Below are 16,520 nucleotides of genomic sequence, written 5' to 3'. Positions count from 1 at the left end.
CCACCCACAATACCAAAAGTAAGCTTGGCCCACATATTTTTGAGAGTTCACTCATTTATCTCATTCATCAAAATGACCACTGAAAATGCCAAATCATGTTGGCTTGTGTGAAGTGAACAGGGGTGTAGTCAGAAAATTAAAATAACCCTTCCATCCACCCACTGATATCCACTATTTCACCTTTACATTCTGCCATCTATTCATTGTGTCATCAGTTATCCAGTCTTTCCCTATACAATCCAACCTGCCATCGATCCATCCACTCTGCCATCCATTCATACATACATCAATACACTGTGCCATTCATTCATCACCCTGTCGTCCAACCATTATACATTCATCCACTCTGCCATCCTATCACTCATCCTTCCATCCATCCCGTTACTCTGCCATACTTTCACCTGTCCATCCAGCTATATCCATTCACTTACTTACTCATCCATCCTTCCCTTTACTCTGCCTTCCATCCAACCAACCATTCCCTCACCCACGCATACATGTACCCACTCATTGATCCATCCACTCTTTCAATCATCCACCCTGCCACCCTTCCTTCCATTATTCCTTCCATTTTCCCTTTTCTATGACCCCATCTTTCGTTCTTCCTTGCCCCGCTTGCTCTTCTGCTGTATTCCTGACTAGCCTTAATTCTGATCTTTTGTCTGCCCAGTTGCAGACAGAAGAGGCCCATAAAGAACCTGCCCTGCTGTAGCTGCTAAAGCAGGAAGAGAAGGGTTCGTGATGTCCCTGGTAGGGAAGCATGCACTGTATACTTCACAACACAGGTGCACCGTAGGCAGCAGCAGTGGATCCGGCTCCAGCACAAACAACAGGTAAACAGCAGGTGGGAGCAGCACACGGTTCTTTTTCAAACAGACCGACAGGAAGCAGTAGTGTAAGCTGCCCATTCCCACAGAACAGGTCCAGCTGGAGCACCTACAGTGCAAGCTTCTCTCCCTCGCAGAACAGGTATAGGTGGGCACGAGCCATGCCAATGCTCTGTCTTCAGAGAACAGGTGCTGCACGGTAGTCGCGGTGCATGATTCTCTCTCATTGGACAGGTACAGGTATGGTCACTCCAATGCAGGTACCGCGTGCCAGCAGCGAAGCAAGTTTACCTCTCACCCAATGCAAGCTTCCCTTCCGTGCAGAACGGAAACAGCACGGCAGGAGTAGAGCTTCCCCCACTCACGGAAAATGTACAGTTATTGCATGAGCTGCCTTTAGTTAGAGGCAGCTCTCTGGAGTAGGTGCTACGCAGCTCTCTGGAGTAGGTGCTTCATCCACAGTGGTGAGTGCGTAGGTGGATGTCTGAACGGATGTTACAGGGCTGCCACCATGCGTAACTTCCGTTACATTCCATGTCAGTGCACCTGCTGCCACGCTCCTTCGTGCCTCGCACTTTTATTTGTCATGCTGCCTGAGATGTTTCTGTCACATCCTGCTGTGGTCACTCAAAGTACTGGTGTAGTGGTATGGATGCGTTACAGTCACTTCATTTAAATCCTATTACCAGTCTCTTGTGTGTCACAGGCTGTGGGCACTTTGGTATACATATGGACATTGCACAGTAATACCTTTTAAAAGACAATAAGTGCCTCTATGCTACTTTTATTGTTTAGCCTCCTTTTCCTCTAGTCTGTATCCCCTCGCTCTGTTGGATACTCCATCCTAACACTCACTTTATTCATTCTTCCCCTCCGCTCCTCTTTTTCCCTCTGTCCATCACCTTCTCTCTTCTCACTAATTTCACATTTTCCTCTTGCTGCACCTTCATTTATAACTTCCTACTCTCACCCTAACACACTCTGGTCACTCCTGCCTATTTGTCTACCAACCCACTCTCTTACACACCAGTTTTGCACACTTAACATTTCTCCATTCTCAGCCTCCCTTATCACCTATCCCATCCCTTATTTACCCCTGTCTCCCATCTTCCTCTACACCTTGTGGGGAAAGTACAAGGCTTTTTGGCACCAAGGTGAAGGGGCAGGTTTCTGTACACCCCCTCTGGAGATGGAGCCCCACTGGCTGCTTGTACTAGTAACATGGCCCTCCCTGCTCGTGTCAGTCTTTCCTAAAATGTGCCCTGCCGTCTTCATCTCTTTCTCAAAGCTCCTCTTTTGGTCTCGTGATCAAATGCCTTTCCTTAGATGCATTCTCCTCACCCATTCCAATTCCAAACCACCTCGGCTCCCTTTCTAGATCTTATACACCATTCACACCCAAACGCATTCTCTTTTCTTTGGAACAACCCATTTCTCTCCATCCTCTGACATCCTGCACCCTCCCCTCGCCCACGCAAAAGTGTCCTCTCCTTGTTATCCTGTTACCCTCTCTCTCACACCTTTCCTTTTGGACATCTTCCAGTCTCTCCTTCATCTCACCTCATTCTGTAGAGGACTCATCACTCTCACACATGCCTCTGGCCTTTTGGGCACCATGGCAGTACCAGATGGGCCTGTGTGTTTTCGTGTTGGGCTCGTCTGTAGAGACTGGAACAAAATTCAAGTCTATCTCCGCGAGCTTCTCTTTCTCTGGGCCCTGTCTGGCATCCCGGAGCATGACCTCCATTCACAGCTGGAAATGTGTCTTCGAGGAGACAGAGAAACGGATCTCGCACCGAGATCAGTCTCAGAGCGAAGGGGGGTGGGGGCGCTCCGACATCCCCAAGTCCGTCTCTTAGCTTAGGGCGTGAGAGAACCTACTGAATTCTATCTCGGGGCGGGGAAGAGGATTGGGATACACCCTCATGTCTCTCTGTTCCACAGTCTGCGGGTTTCCGGGAGCTCGTCCCCTTACAGTGGACAGTCAGTGTTTAACTCTGGGTTTATGCCTGAGGTTTGGCCGTGCCCTGCAGTCCGAGACTGGGACACAAACATATTTAACATGGCTGTTCCTAGGCCCCAGTTGTAATGAGGTCCAGGAGGCCAATTAGTTGAGTAAGTGCTTCTTTATTTTAAGTTCAACTGCACCCACGGGCAGACGCTCCCGCCGCATACCAGGATGTCAAACAACTGATTAACGTTGTCAGAATCCTGGCATGCAACGTTCAGCATTAGATCGCGGAACACACTTCAAAAGATTACATTTCATCAGCAAGCATCCTCGAGCCAGGTTACTGTCACGAGGATGCCAATCATAGAGAACACTACAACTTCTCCCTCCTCACAAGAAACTAAATGTAATTAACAATATAGATAAAACACAACAAATGCATATAGTAGTTTTGAATTGAATTCAAAATAAGCAAACAAACCTCAGAAAATAGATAATTTACATCTTCAAGACAAAACATAGTCATTTAATTTTGAAGGCAACCTTCTACAACGAACTCTCAAATCTGATGATGAAGAATCTGCATCAAGCTTGGTCACATCAGGACTAGTATCAGAAACATGCTCCGGACTGGAATGTAAAATGGGAACCAAAGTGGAGGAGGAAGTTCCAAGATCAGCAACTGAATCATGAATTAAATGAATCCAATCAGAATCATCTAATTCTTGTCTAGATAATTTGAGTGAAGAATCAGCTTGAGAATCAGAAAGATGAACAAGCGATCTTTGATTCCACCACCCTTTTTGACCAAGAAAGGCTGAGCCTTTTACTGACACCAGTAACCTGCACTGGGGGAGAAAATCTTGAAGACCCCTTTGAAACTTTCTTAGGATTCTTAACGAGGACCCAACTACCAACTTTCAGATGAGGAGAATTGAAATGTTTACCATCATCATGAATAGATTTCATGAGATTTTGTTTTTGAGAAACTCTAGATGCTACCTCCTCATTGCAATGAGAGTTCTTATCATGTTTGTTAATCAACCAGTTTGGAAACAAATTAGTGTGAGCAGCCCTACCTCTTAGAAGTGAAAATGGTGAAACACCTGTGGTGCAATGAGGAGAAATATTGTAAGACCATAGTTTTGCTTGAAGAAAGTCTTGAACATTTTGTTGGGAGGAAAGTGCTGTTTCAATAGCATCTTTAACTAGTCTATTTGCTCTTTCAACCAAACCGTTAGAGGTTGGCGAGTAAAGAGCAGCTTTAAAGTGTTTTGACATCACAATCAGTATGAAAAGAACTGAATGTTTGAGAAATGAAATGAGTGCCATTATCTGAAACTAAAACAGAAGGCGACCCTTCCACAGAAAATATTTTCTTAAAAAACGTTATAGCATTAGTAGAATTGGGTGAGTCACAAAACATATGATAAATCTACTTAGAGTGGTAATCAATCAACAGAATGATATATTTGAGATCATGTGGCAAAAGATCGTAAGGTCCAGAAAAATCTAAACCAACTTTGTCCCAAGGTTTGATAGGAAAAGGAACAGGATGTAGTGGTGTATTCATGACTTTCCATTTCTTATCTGATAATAGACATTCAGAGCATGAATCGATGAGAAATTTAACTTGGGATTCTAAGGATGACCACCAATAGTATAACTTAATGAGCTGAGAAGTCTTTGAAATTCCTAAATGGCCTTGGTGAGCAAACTTAATGGTGTCATTCCTGAGACTGGAGGGGGGAACAAACCAATCGTGTCTCATGACCATGTTATTGACTAGGGATAACTCAGATGCAACCATGGCAAAAGCTTTCAACTCATTGGAAAGTTTCCTATTTTCTGGCCAACCTTTAACAATATACTCAGAGACAAGTTTAAGATTTTCATCTTTGTTCTGTGTTTCTAACCAGGATTCTTCAGTAATACTAGGACAAGATTTAACAGCATCAAGAGTAGCGATGACACATTCTGTTTCCTCTAAATTCTCGACTTCTGAGGGGTCATGAAAAGCCATGCGAGAAAGGCAATCAGCTCTGAAATTTCTCCCTCCAGAAATATGTTTAATGGAGAAATGGAATTCTTGTAACTTTGACAGCAGTCTAACTAACCTAGCGAGTGCTTTGCCAAGTCCGTTACCAGTTAATAACTTTGAACATTTCAAATTCACGTCCCCAAATGTAATTCTTGAACTTTTCTATGGCCCAAACACAGGCAAGAGCCTCACATTCAATAGTGCTGTAATGAGTTTCAGATGGTTTTAACATTCTTGAGGAAAAGGCTATAGTGCGTTCTTTACCTGAGACCCATTGACCAAGAACTGCACCTAACCCAGTGAGGCTAGCGTCCACCATAATGAAACATTTTGAGGAGTCATGAAAAGGGTGAAGAGCAGGCGCATCCACAATAAGTTTCTTAACTTGAATAAAGGAAGCTGAAACTTCTTCAGACCAATCAAATGTTGAGCATTTACGCAGGAGAGCACACAATGGCTCAACTGTTTGTGCACACCCTTTAACAAAACGTGCGTAGTACTCTGCTAAACCTAAGAAAGACCGAAGTGCGTCTTTGTCTTTCGGAGGAGTGGCATGACTAATAGCTTTAATGAGAGACATTTTGGGCTTGATACCCTCCAGAGAAAGTGTATGACCTAAGTACTCCAATAGCTGTGTGGCAAATTTACATTTTTCAGCCCCGATTGTCATGCCTGCCTCATCTAATTTGCTTAAAACAGAAGATAAGTTGCTCAAGTGAGTCTCCCAGTCATTAGCATAGACTAAAATATCGTCTTGGTAGGCTTGGACTCCTGGAATGTTTTTAAAGAGATTATCCATGATTTTCTGAAATACGCTGGCTGCCGAGGCCAAGCCAAAAGGTAGTTTAAGGTATTTAATCACTCCAAATTGTGTGACAAAAAGTAGTGAACTCCTGAGAATCAACTGGGATAACCTGATGATAAGCTGAACGCAGATCAAAGAGTGAGAAAAATTTCGCCCCTCCCAAATTGGCCTGGAGTTTGTGAATTCGTGAATTTTTGGAAGGGGGTGGCAGTAATAAGTATGTTATTATTTAAGGTGCGTAAATCCGCACATAATCTGACCTCACCAGATTTTTTAGGGACAATAACAATGGGAGAAACCCAATCTGAGGAGTCACAAGGAGTAATGACGCCATCATCACAATTTTTTAAGGACAGTTTTAAGTTCATCCTTTGCACTAAGAGGCAAAGGACGTACCTTATGAACGAAAGGTTGAGCGTCAGATTTCAACCTAATTTGGTGTTGAAAACCTTTGACAGTTCCTAATTTTTCAGAAAATAAATTTGGAAATGTATCCAAAACCTTTTTGATATCAGAAGTATGATCTGTGAGACATAAACAATCTGTTTTGGAATGCAAATTATTTCTAGAGCCAGCAGGACTGTAACCTTGAGGGGGATCACCAAGAGAAATTGGATTATCAGAACCTGGAATAAGATGTAAACCCTTTTTCACCAGATCCTGCCAACCAATGATATTGCGTCCTCTAACTGCAACATACACCTTTGTGAATATGGATCTCCCTAAGCATTCAAGTCTATAATTAAAATATCCCAACATGTCAATATCAAACTCGCCAAATGCCTTGGGGTTAATGTCAGTTTGACACAAAGTGATGGATCCTTTCCATTTTTCGTGAAACATGACATCTGATAAGATGGTTATGGGAGAAGCAGAGTCTGCCATGATGGGAATTTCGATATTACCAAAGAATGCCGTTCCTAAAGGGCCTTGACAAAATGAGGAGTCAAAACAGAATTGCATTCAATAGAAACTACCATATCTTGAAAATGATCAGAACAATCATCAATGGCTTCAGAGTAGTCAACGCTATTAATTCTGGTAGGTCTCTTCGAGGATCTGCATGAACCTTGAAAATTACCAATCTTTTTACAAAGAACACATCTTTTCCCAATAGCGGGGCACATAGGATAATTGCTTAAGTGTGATTTAGACCCACATCTATAACAGAAAGTATTTCCTTTTTTAACAAATTGTTCTGATGGATACATCTGCCAGTGGATTCCTCACTTTGTGAATATCCCCTGCGCCAGCATTCCACTGAACTTTTTTCCCCAGCTCTCTACGCAGACGTCATAATACCTCGGCTCCGCTCGCGACTCCGAACGACGTCACCGGAGCCATAAGAGAGCCACGTCGGCGTGATGACGTAATTTCCTTTTTTTCCACGCCGTCGACGCGTAACGGTTTTCCAGCACTCTCCTGCTACTTTGTAGTCTTGTAGTGGTTACTGTTTTTGGAGAAGCGATGTCTTCGACATGGAAGTCTGGTTTTAAACCTTGTAGGGAATGTGGGGGCCACATGTCCATGACTGACCCCCATGAAGATTGTTTATGGTGCCTTTCGTCGGACCATGATGTGGATGACTGCTCCAGCTGCAGGAAGATGAACCCCAAGGCACTGAAGGAGAGGGAGGTGAAACTCTTCATGGCATAGGCGAAGAAGGAAAGAAGAGGTAGGAAGGAGAAATTGAGGCCGGAGTCGTCGACTTCGCACTCTTCGAAGTCAAAGAAACATCATAAGAAGAGGAAACATAGCTCTCGGCGCCGGTCTTCGAGGAGTAAGGCTTCAAGGTCGCCGTCGCCTCGACGTCAAAGCAAGGAAGTTATATCTCCATCTCCATCTCGAATGTCTCCAGAGAGGTCACCTTCGCCGAAGCGGACTCCGGCACGGTCCCCACTGCAGTCACCGGCGCCAGTGGAGTCTCCAGCTTCTGACGCCGAGCCGGATCAGGAGGAAGAGCCTTCTCCAGGACCAGCCGAGCCTGCGGCGCCAGTTGAAGACACTTCGGCTACGGTTCCTGGTACTCCTCGACCAGATCCAGGGCCAATTCCACATCTGCAGTTCCTGACTCCAGGTGCAGATTCACCGCATTTCCTCAATGCGATGTATGGGATTTTTCAAAGGGCTGCCTTCCCATCCGGCACACCATCTGGTCCCGTGGGTCCTATGGCATACACTTTGGGAGTGCCGCAGCATTATGCTCAGGCTCCCTTTATGCCCTTCTTGCCGATGGCTCCTTCGTGGCAGTTTCCGGCGCTGTCTGGTGATCCATCCCGGCTTCATCTGGATCGGCCATCTTCGGAGCCTTCCTCGACGCCGTTGCCGACTCCTTCGGCTCCACGCCCGGCGCCGCCGACTCCACGTTCGGTTCCACCGACTCCACGTTCGGTTCCACCGACTCCGCGTACGGTGCTGCCGATTCCTCAGATCCGTTCTAGAAGAGAGGCCCAGAGGGTTTTGGAAGAGGAGCGTTATAGGGAGGAAGTGGAAGAAGGTGAGGTTGATGGATCCTCTGATGACTTTGAAGGCATTCAGGATGCTAGTGGTCTTGATACTACTCCGGAGTGGGAGCATTTCTGTTAGGTCTTCACCACCACTAGAAGAGGCTCCTTATCATTCAGTCATCAAGAAGGCTGCAGAGTTGCTGGACTTACAGTTGCCCTCTGCAGAGTATAAGCCAAACCACCTAACTGAAGTCCTGCATTCACCATCTTCGATTGTTGAGCCCTTGTTGCCCTTTAATGAGGCTATTCTAGAGCCTGTGATGGACGTTTGGCGCAAGCCACTTTCTTCTCCTGCAGTCTCCAGGCAAGTGGCAAGGAGGTATAGGGTGGCTCCGGGGGATCCAAGCTTTTTTTCTTCCCACCCTTCTCCAGAAAGCCTTATGGTGCAAGCTTCATGCTCGAAGCATTCCTCGGGTGCCTTCCCTCAAACACCTGCGGATAGGGGTTCTAAAAAGACTGATCAGACAGCTAAAAATGTATTTTCTTCAGGAAGCATGGCGCTTAAATCAACCAATGCCACTTGTTTATTGGGGCGTTATGTTCATGCGCTGATGGACTCTGAAATTATTAGCTCCTAAGCTGCCAGAAGAAGAGAAAGCCTCTTTTATGGAGGTTGTCACGGACACTCAGGCTGCTGCAAGGCAGGTTATTCAGTCGGGCCTAGACACGGCTGATTCTGTGGCTAGAATAATGGGGTCTTCGATAGCCACTAGGAGGCAAGCTTGGCTTCGTTCTTCTGGCTTTTCGGGGGATGTTCAGGCCACCTTGGTCGACTTGCCTTTTGATGGAGAGAAGCTGTTTGGCGAGAAGGCTGATTCCGCCTTGCAAAGGTTTAGAGATAGCAGGGTTACTGCGAAGTCTTTGGGTTTACAGACTCCTGCTAAGGGATTTGGACTCAGGAAATTTAGAGGATTTGGTAGGTCCTCATTTTTTTCCTTCCGGCAACCTCAGCAGCAGCAACAACAGCAGCAGCAGAATCCCCTCTATAGGTCGTATAGAGGAAAACAAAGGGGTAGGGGAGGTTCTGGCCGCAACCCATCTCCATCTTCAGCCTCCTCTGCTCCCAATAAGGCTTCAGGGAAGCAGCCCTAGATCCCCCATCCTAGATCATGTGAGACCGGTGGGGGGGTCAGGTGTCCCACTTTTTGCGAGGTTGGAAATCTGTCACGACCGACCTTTGGGTTTTAAACCTTGTGGAGAATGGATACGCCCTTCCCTTTTGGGAGTTTCCTCCCCCTTACCCTCCTTGCCAGGGTTTCTGCTCGGAAGACCATCTGCTTCTTCTGCAGAAGGAGGCCCTTGCTTTACTACAAAAAGGTGCGATAGAGGTGGTTCCGGAGCAGGAAAGGGGTCAGGGATGCTACTCCCGGTATTTCCTGATTCCCAAGAAGGACGGCAGATTGCGTCCGATCCTGGACTTCAGAGTCTTGAATTTTTACCTGAAACAGGAGAAATTCAAGATGCTGACCCTTGCACAGGTTCTTCAAGCGTTGCAGCAAGGAGACTGGATGGTGTTGATCGACTTGCAGGATGCGTATTTCCACGTCCCAATCCTGAAGTCGCACAGGATGTATCTCCGTTTTATGGTTGGGTCGCAACACTACCAGTTTGAGGTCCTCCCGTTTGGTCTTACTACTGCACCTCGAGTCTTCACGAAGGTGATGGCAGTGGTGGCTGCTCATCTCAGGAGGTCGGGGATTCCAGTATTTCCCTACCTGGACAACTGGCTTCTGAAAGCAGAGTCCCCAGAGATGGTGCTGCATCATCTGAAGGGAATATCTCAGCTGTTATTCGACTTGGGTTTTTCAATCAATGTGCCCAAATCTCACCTGGCGCCCTCTCAACGCAACCTGTTCATAGGGGCAGTACTGGACAGTACTGTGTGTTGAGCATTTCCTCCTCCTCAAAGAATTCTCGACATTCAGGAGAGGATTCCTTTATTCCACAATGGAGCGGTTGTTCCAGTTCTGAAGGTCCTTCGACTGCTCGGTCTGTTCGCCTCCTGCATTCTGTTGGTCAACCATGCACGCTGGCACATGAGGGCTCTCCAGTGGTGCCTCCGCAGGCAGTGGTATCAGCACAACGGAGATCTCAAGGAGTCTGTGAGGATCTCGGGAGAAGCTGCAGCGGATCTGTCTTGGTGGAGCGTGGAGGGCACGCTGTCTCAAGGAAAGCCCTTTCATCTTCTTCCATCGGTGGCCACAGTGATAACGGATGCCTCCACCTTGGGGTGGGGTGCTCATCTGGGGGATCTGGAGATCAGGGGTCTTTGGTCTCCAGAGGAAAGGTTGCTTCACATCAACCTTCTGGAATTACGGGCTATACGTTTGGCGCTCAAGGCTTTTCTCCCTTCCCTTCGCGGTCAGTCGGTTCAAGTCCTGACGGACAACACTACCGCGATGTGGTATGTCAACAAGCAGGGAGGAGTAGGGTTGTATCGTCTCTGCAGGGAGGCGTTAAGGCTCTGGTCCTGGGCTCAGGATCATCAGATTTGCTTGATGGCGAATCATCTGGCCGGGGTGCTGAACGTACGTGCGGACAGTCTCAGTTGGCAGTTCTCGGCCGACCACGAGTGGAGGCTCCATCCGGAGGTGGTTCGTCAAGTTTTTCGGACGTGGGGGACTCCTCGGATAGACCTATTTGCCACCTGCGAGAACGCGCATTGCCCGTCATTGCCCCAAGTTATTTTGGTCGCCCCGGATTGGCCAAGAAGGGTGTGGTACACAGATCTACTTCACCTCTCATCGCACCCTCCGCTCTGAGATGAGGAGGGAGGGACACTTTGCGCGCTCTGTCTTGCAAGACTTTTTGGTATAGGAAGGTGGACACCCTCCTCCGGGAGTGGAACTGCAGTGGGAATCTATTCACAAGGTGAGAAATCCACTGGCAGATGTATCCATCAGAAGAACAAGTTACTTACCTTCGGTAACGCTTTCTCTGGTGGATACAGTATCTGCCTGTGGATTCCTCACTGGCCCACCCGCTTCCCCGTTGTCCACCTTTGTATACCTTAAAGGATGTCTTGCTTGAGATGTTGTTATACTTTGTAGATTCTTTCTATCTGGTACATTGGTAGGAAATGCTTATGTTCTTTAGCTTTCCTTTTGTATATGTACTATGTATATTTGATCGAATGTTGTATACTGTGTATACTTTGAATCTGTCGTTGGTCCACCTGTTCGCTCTTTAGTAGGTTTATGCGTAGAGACAGCATTTATAGAGTTGACAATGTCCTGTGTTGGAGTCTTGAAAGAGTTGAGAGATGGATCTTGTTGAAGGACCTTAGAAGTGACAATAGATCTCTCAATACTCTTAGCAATATCAATTGTTTCTTGGAGGGATGATTTTCTACAACTAAGAAGGCGTTTCTGAATTTTTCTTGAGAAACAAGAAAACACAAATTGATCACGAATGTAAATATCAGGGTCGGCTTCAAACTCACAAGTTGACGCTAAAACTCGCAACCGTGCGATATACTCTTCTACAGATTCATCTTAACGTTGTTTTCTCCTAAAGAAATGTCTTTCAAGCATAATGTTTGACTCCTGATCATAGTGTTTCGCAAGGCGTGATAAGGCCTCTTTATAAGAGTTCCAATGATCAGCATCACTAGCTTCACCAGCAGGAGTAGGAAATTTGGGTAAGTTCTCAAAAACGTGTTGTGCAGCAAGACCTAAACAACCATAAAGAATTGCTACTTTACGTTCTGGTGAAAATTTGACGGCATCAATGGCTACAATGTGATTTTCAAATGCTTTTACCCATTGGCGCCATGGAATACTGGGTTTTCCATGTTGTTGCAAAAAAGGAGGCGGTTGCGCGAATTGCTGAGAAGAAGCCATCCTTAAGTAAAAAGGTTAATAACCAATTGAACAATCTGGTGCTGAAATAAAGACAGTTATACGATAAACCACATGTTACTTGTAATTTGTCAAACAAAAATGAAATGAAATATCTTTATGAATTTTAAATTGACATCAAATTCATAAACGCATGCAAGTACAATAAAGATGATGTAGTAAGGTGAGCCTATCACCGAAATTGAAGGCTCGAGGATGTATAAACAATCGTGTTGTTTTTAAATTAAATGGTGTGCCTGTCACCGTAGAAATGTGCAGGCTGAATCCACAGACATCTATAAACAATTGTCGTAGTTTTAATTTTAAATGGTGTGCCTGCCACCGTAGAAACATGAAGGCTCAATCCTACCTGTGGTCAAAATGAAGAAGGTGGATCACTGAAGATAGACAGCGTGATCGGCTGTCTGCTGAATCTATGCGGCGTCACGTTAAATGTATTTGGTTACCTTGGAAACCAAAAAGCTCATCGGAAAATGACCGCCGTCAATGCGCAAGCATGTAAACGTCACTGCACTGCGTGAATGGCAGACGTCTACGTCAATGCGCATGCGTTAAAACCTCACAGTGATTACGTGAGTGGAAGACTTCAGGCAGCACCGACTGTTGCTAGGAGATGAAGCGTTGCTAGAGACGCGGAAGGTGACGTCACGATCTCTACGTTGTGTTGTGTAATCCCGAAAATCACCAATTTGCCCAGAACTGCCAGCCACGATTTCCTCAGACACAGAAATTGGAAACAGTAACCGAGGAAGTCTTCCGCTGAGGGCAGATGGATCAAATATGATGCAGAAAGTTAACGAGGAATCCGAAGAATTTGAAATATCAGGCTGGTGGGTGCAGGACGTGCAGCTTGGTCCACTTGTCGCCAAATGTTGTATTAAGGTCCAGGAGGCCAATTAGTTGAGTAAGTGCTTCTTTATTTTAAGTTCAACTGTACCCACGGCCAGACGCTCCCGCCGCATACCAGGATGTCAGACAACTGATTAACGTTGTCAGAATCCTGGCATGCAACGTTCACCATCAGATCGCGGAACACACTTTAAAAGATTACATTTCATCAGCAAGCATCCTCGAGCCAGGTTACTGGCACGAGGATGCAACAGCCCCCTTCTCTAGGTCTGCTGTTCACCACCACCCGACTCCTGAATCCTTCAGTCTAAGACCCTCACAGAAATCACAGACAGCTCAACTCCATGGTGTCCGTTATTGTGAGCGGGGGCGTCTATAAATTCATGTTTATGCACATGGTCCCTCTTCTCCTGCCTCGGTCTTTACTACCTTCCAGTTCCCCTTCCTCGAATACTCACCCCTTTCTTTCTGTACTCAGAAAAGTCCAGTCAGATTTTTCTCCCCCTTAAATCCTCTCAAGGCTCCCGCCGTCTTTCCTGTCCCCGTTTTCATCTCCTTTTATACCACCGCACTCCTCTCCTCACCTTCACCTTATCTCCTCTTTCTCTTTCCTTTCTGTGGTTCAGAAGTTTCTCTCGCCCACGTTCTCACCATCTCTGCTTCCAGCCCCTCTGCTTACCTGCTGCTTGGTACTGCGGCTTGTCCTCCGAGATTAATAGCGGCACCCGGTAGGTCCTTTGTTCCCAATAGTATCCCGGTGAAGTTGCCAATGCTGACTCCACTGCCCTCACTCCTCTCTTGTCGCTGACCTCTGCTAAACTCCCCTGCACAGGTGCGCACTCCACCTGTCTCAGCCGCCCGGTCCAATCACAGCTCCCGCCCGAGCAAGGGCGGGCAAGGAAAAAGTTACCACCAATCAGAGTTCGCGTTTAGACCTAGCGAGCAAGGGAGGCGGGGCCTGGTGTCAGCCACATAGAGGTGGGACAGGAAGGTCTGGGGCCGGTAGATGGATTGCCCCAGTCTAGCTGTTGTTATAGCCCTGCACATGGGCTGGTGACAGACTGGGATAGCATGCGCTGTGGCCGGTAGGTGGCAAAACACAGATTACAACTCAGCCCTCGTATAGTAATAGTACGTGAGAGATACATCCTTATGGGTTGCGTCCTATCATTGTATTGTTCAGATCACAACATTTCTTACAAGTCTGCCGTAAACAACTTTTCCATTCCCGGTTTTCTTTTAGCTACTTTTGGTTTTGATTTGTATTGTTTTGATTTGTCTACAAGAGTCAATGTATAATAGGCATGTTGTACAGCAGAAACCTTAGTGCACCATAGTTAAATGTAAAAAATAAATATGAAAGTGCAATGACGCGGCTGTGTCATAGCGCTGTTTTAATTGAGGGAGGGAAGGTAGAGTGGGAGGCAGGATAGTGGGAGCGAGGGAAGGCATGTAGGGGGTGACACTGACTTCCCAGGTTGTGGCGGGGAGGGGGGGGGGGGGGTGGGAGCGGATTATGATGCATCCAGTGGTGTAGTGTCATAGCGCTTTTTATTTTATTGCGGGGTGAGAGACACCACAGAGGGTGGGTGGTTGACACGGTCAACAGAGGGTGTGGGGGAAAATGAGGTTTGATGCGGCCTGCGATATCCTTATTATAGCGCTTTATTTGTTATGGTGGGTGGGGGCTACATTAGCAACGGAGGTAGGGCGTGTGGAAGGCAACAAAGACAATGGAGGGAGGCAGGACAATGGAGGGTAACATGGACAGCGGAGGGAGGGCAGGTGGGAGCAACAAATACAATGGAGATAGAGCTGATTTGGGCGACATGGACACCAGACGTAGAGCAGGTGGGGGCAACATACGGAGAGTAGGTTTGGGTAGCTCGGGGAAGCATGCAGACAGTGGAGGGTCGGCAGGTGGGAGGAACATGTGGGAAGTACAGGAGGGAGACATCGGAAAAACACACACGCTTGTAGAGTGCGTGAACACAAAAAAACAAAGTGGCGCCTAAAAAATGAGCAGTGGAAGGACATTAGTAATGTGTCCATGCTCCGGGAAAGGGACAAACACATGAAGCAGAAGGAAGCCACCAGCTGACCAATAAGAAGCCAGCAAATGAGAGTGACAGTGAATCCAAGCAATGGGTGTTCTCTAAGCCCACTGTCAGAATATAAAAGGTCTCGTGAGAGACCAAGAAATGCCTTAAAATGTGAGGCCACAAAATCTTTTAGCCAATGTTTGCTTTTTATTTTGGGAAGGACGGTCAGGTCCTCAAAAATTTTGCTTTACAAAAACAGCACAAAATAAAATAAGAACTGACAAAGCCAAAAACCTGGCAGCTAATGTCAGTCCTTTTGCCTTTGCCGGCGCTTATTCTAATATGAGCCTTGGACTAAAGGTCACAGACTGTACAGAAAAAATAGCAGTGGGCGAGCTACAAACAGCTGATATAAGGTCACTTTAAACACCTTTTGAACAATTTTACCTTGTTTGAGGATCGGAGGGGGTCAGTAGAAGCAGGCTGAGGCAAGGGTCTGAGTAGCACCGAATGCCCAAATATTTCATTATAACTCAGTACGTCGTTATGAGAGCCATTCTGAGGCAGGTGATGGTACAGCACCGAATGTAGGTGTATACACCTATCAGAAAGGAGCTGAGCTCGGGCAGGTGCATTGTGCGGCCAGACAACAAGGGATGCGTGCGCTGCTGATGAGAACTTGGACTTAAGCTGTACAGAACGGAGTATAATTCTGCAAATTATGGCCTTGCGAGTAGGTAAAAGTCCCCCCTGAGCAGATAGCTGTGCAGCACCGAGTTTATAACTGCCAATACGATCTAATGATAGAACAAGTAGCGCTCAACAAAGGAGCCACAAAACATTGTCCAAAGCAATCGACTTCATTAGAAGTGGGCCTGCATTTCTTTAGATCATAGTGCCAATATCAGCAACACTCCCCATCCCACATACAGCAATACCATTAGGAAATAAACCACACAACACCTTGTTTGTGGAGAAAATTGCTGCAGGTTTATTTGCATAACAAATATGCCAAATATGGTGGGTTATCTTACGGGGGATCCACGGGTAGGCAGCCCCTCTGCCCCCTTCACCCCTGATTAGCCAAATTACACAGTGGCTTTAGCCAATTGGCGCTTACCAATTTTGGGGGAGCGGGTAACCCCTCCCACCGGTGGACACCCAGTCCACCCCCTTACTCAGGCCCTAGGGGGCAGAGCGTTCTAGGCAACCCCCGGTTGCTCAGGCTTACAAACGCCCGTAAGACTAGCGGGCGCCGTCGCTCTTCCAGGGTCCAACCGAGGACCTCCCTGGGGATATTTGGCATTTGCACCCTTTGTGCTCCTGAAGAGGTTACCCCGTAGTACCTTCCCGCCCCTGGATCGCGCTGTAACTCCGCCACAGCTCTGGGTGTGGCCACCGTCACAACCAGGGCCGCCCACCAAGCTAGGCATTCTTACCTACATCCTGATGATTCCAGGGCCTATCCCAGGTCCCGCAAAACAAGTCCAAGCCCATACTGGACCGGAGGCCAGACATGCCCCTTCTGAGCATGTGCCCCCATCCTTTTTAAAACTCCCTGTGCACTTTAGCGTGCAGCCGGCCATGCCTGATAAAAACCAAACCCCTCTGTTCAGGGCCTCTACACATGGCACTAAT

General features: G+C 46.9%; 1 protein-coding gene and 1 long non-coding RNA gene across 2 annotated transcripts in view; one reads left to right on the top strand and one right to left on the bottom strand.

The window, feature by feature from the left end:
• LOC146870146 (uncharacterized) overlaps positions 1 to 13,711 on the bottom strand; it is a 139,525-nt gene extending 125,814 nt beyond the window's left edge. Inside the window, exon 1 of the mRNA XM_085628848.1 lies at positions 13,520 to 13,711. The gene's annotated coding sequence lies outside the window, so the exon portion shown is untranslated. The remainder of the gene's footprint in view (positions 1 to 13,519) is intronic.
• Positions 1 to 16,520, top strand: part of LOC146870145 (uncharacterized) — a 124,978-nt gene that overhangs the window by 57,277 nt on the left and 51,181 nt on the right. The window lies entirely within an intron of this gene.

The sequence above is a fragment of the Triturus cristatus genome, chromosome 1_1, assembly GCF_964204655.1.
Source record: "Triturus cristatus chromosome 1_1, aTriCri1.1, whole genome shotgun sequence".
Taxonomy (NCBI): domain Eukaryota; kingdom Metazoa; phylum Chordata; class Amphibia; order Caudata; family Salamandridae; genus Triturus; species Triturus cristatus.
Note: the sequence above shows the minus strand (reverse complement) of the source record. Positions and strands in the feature narration are given on the sequence as shown.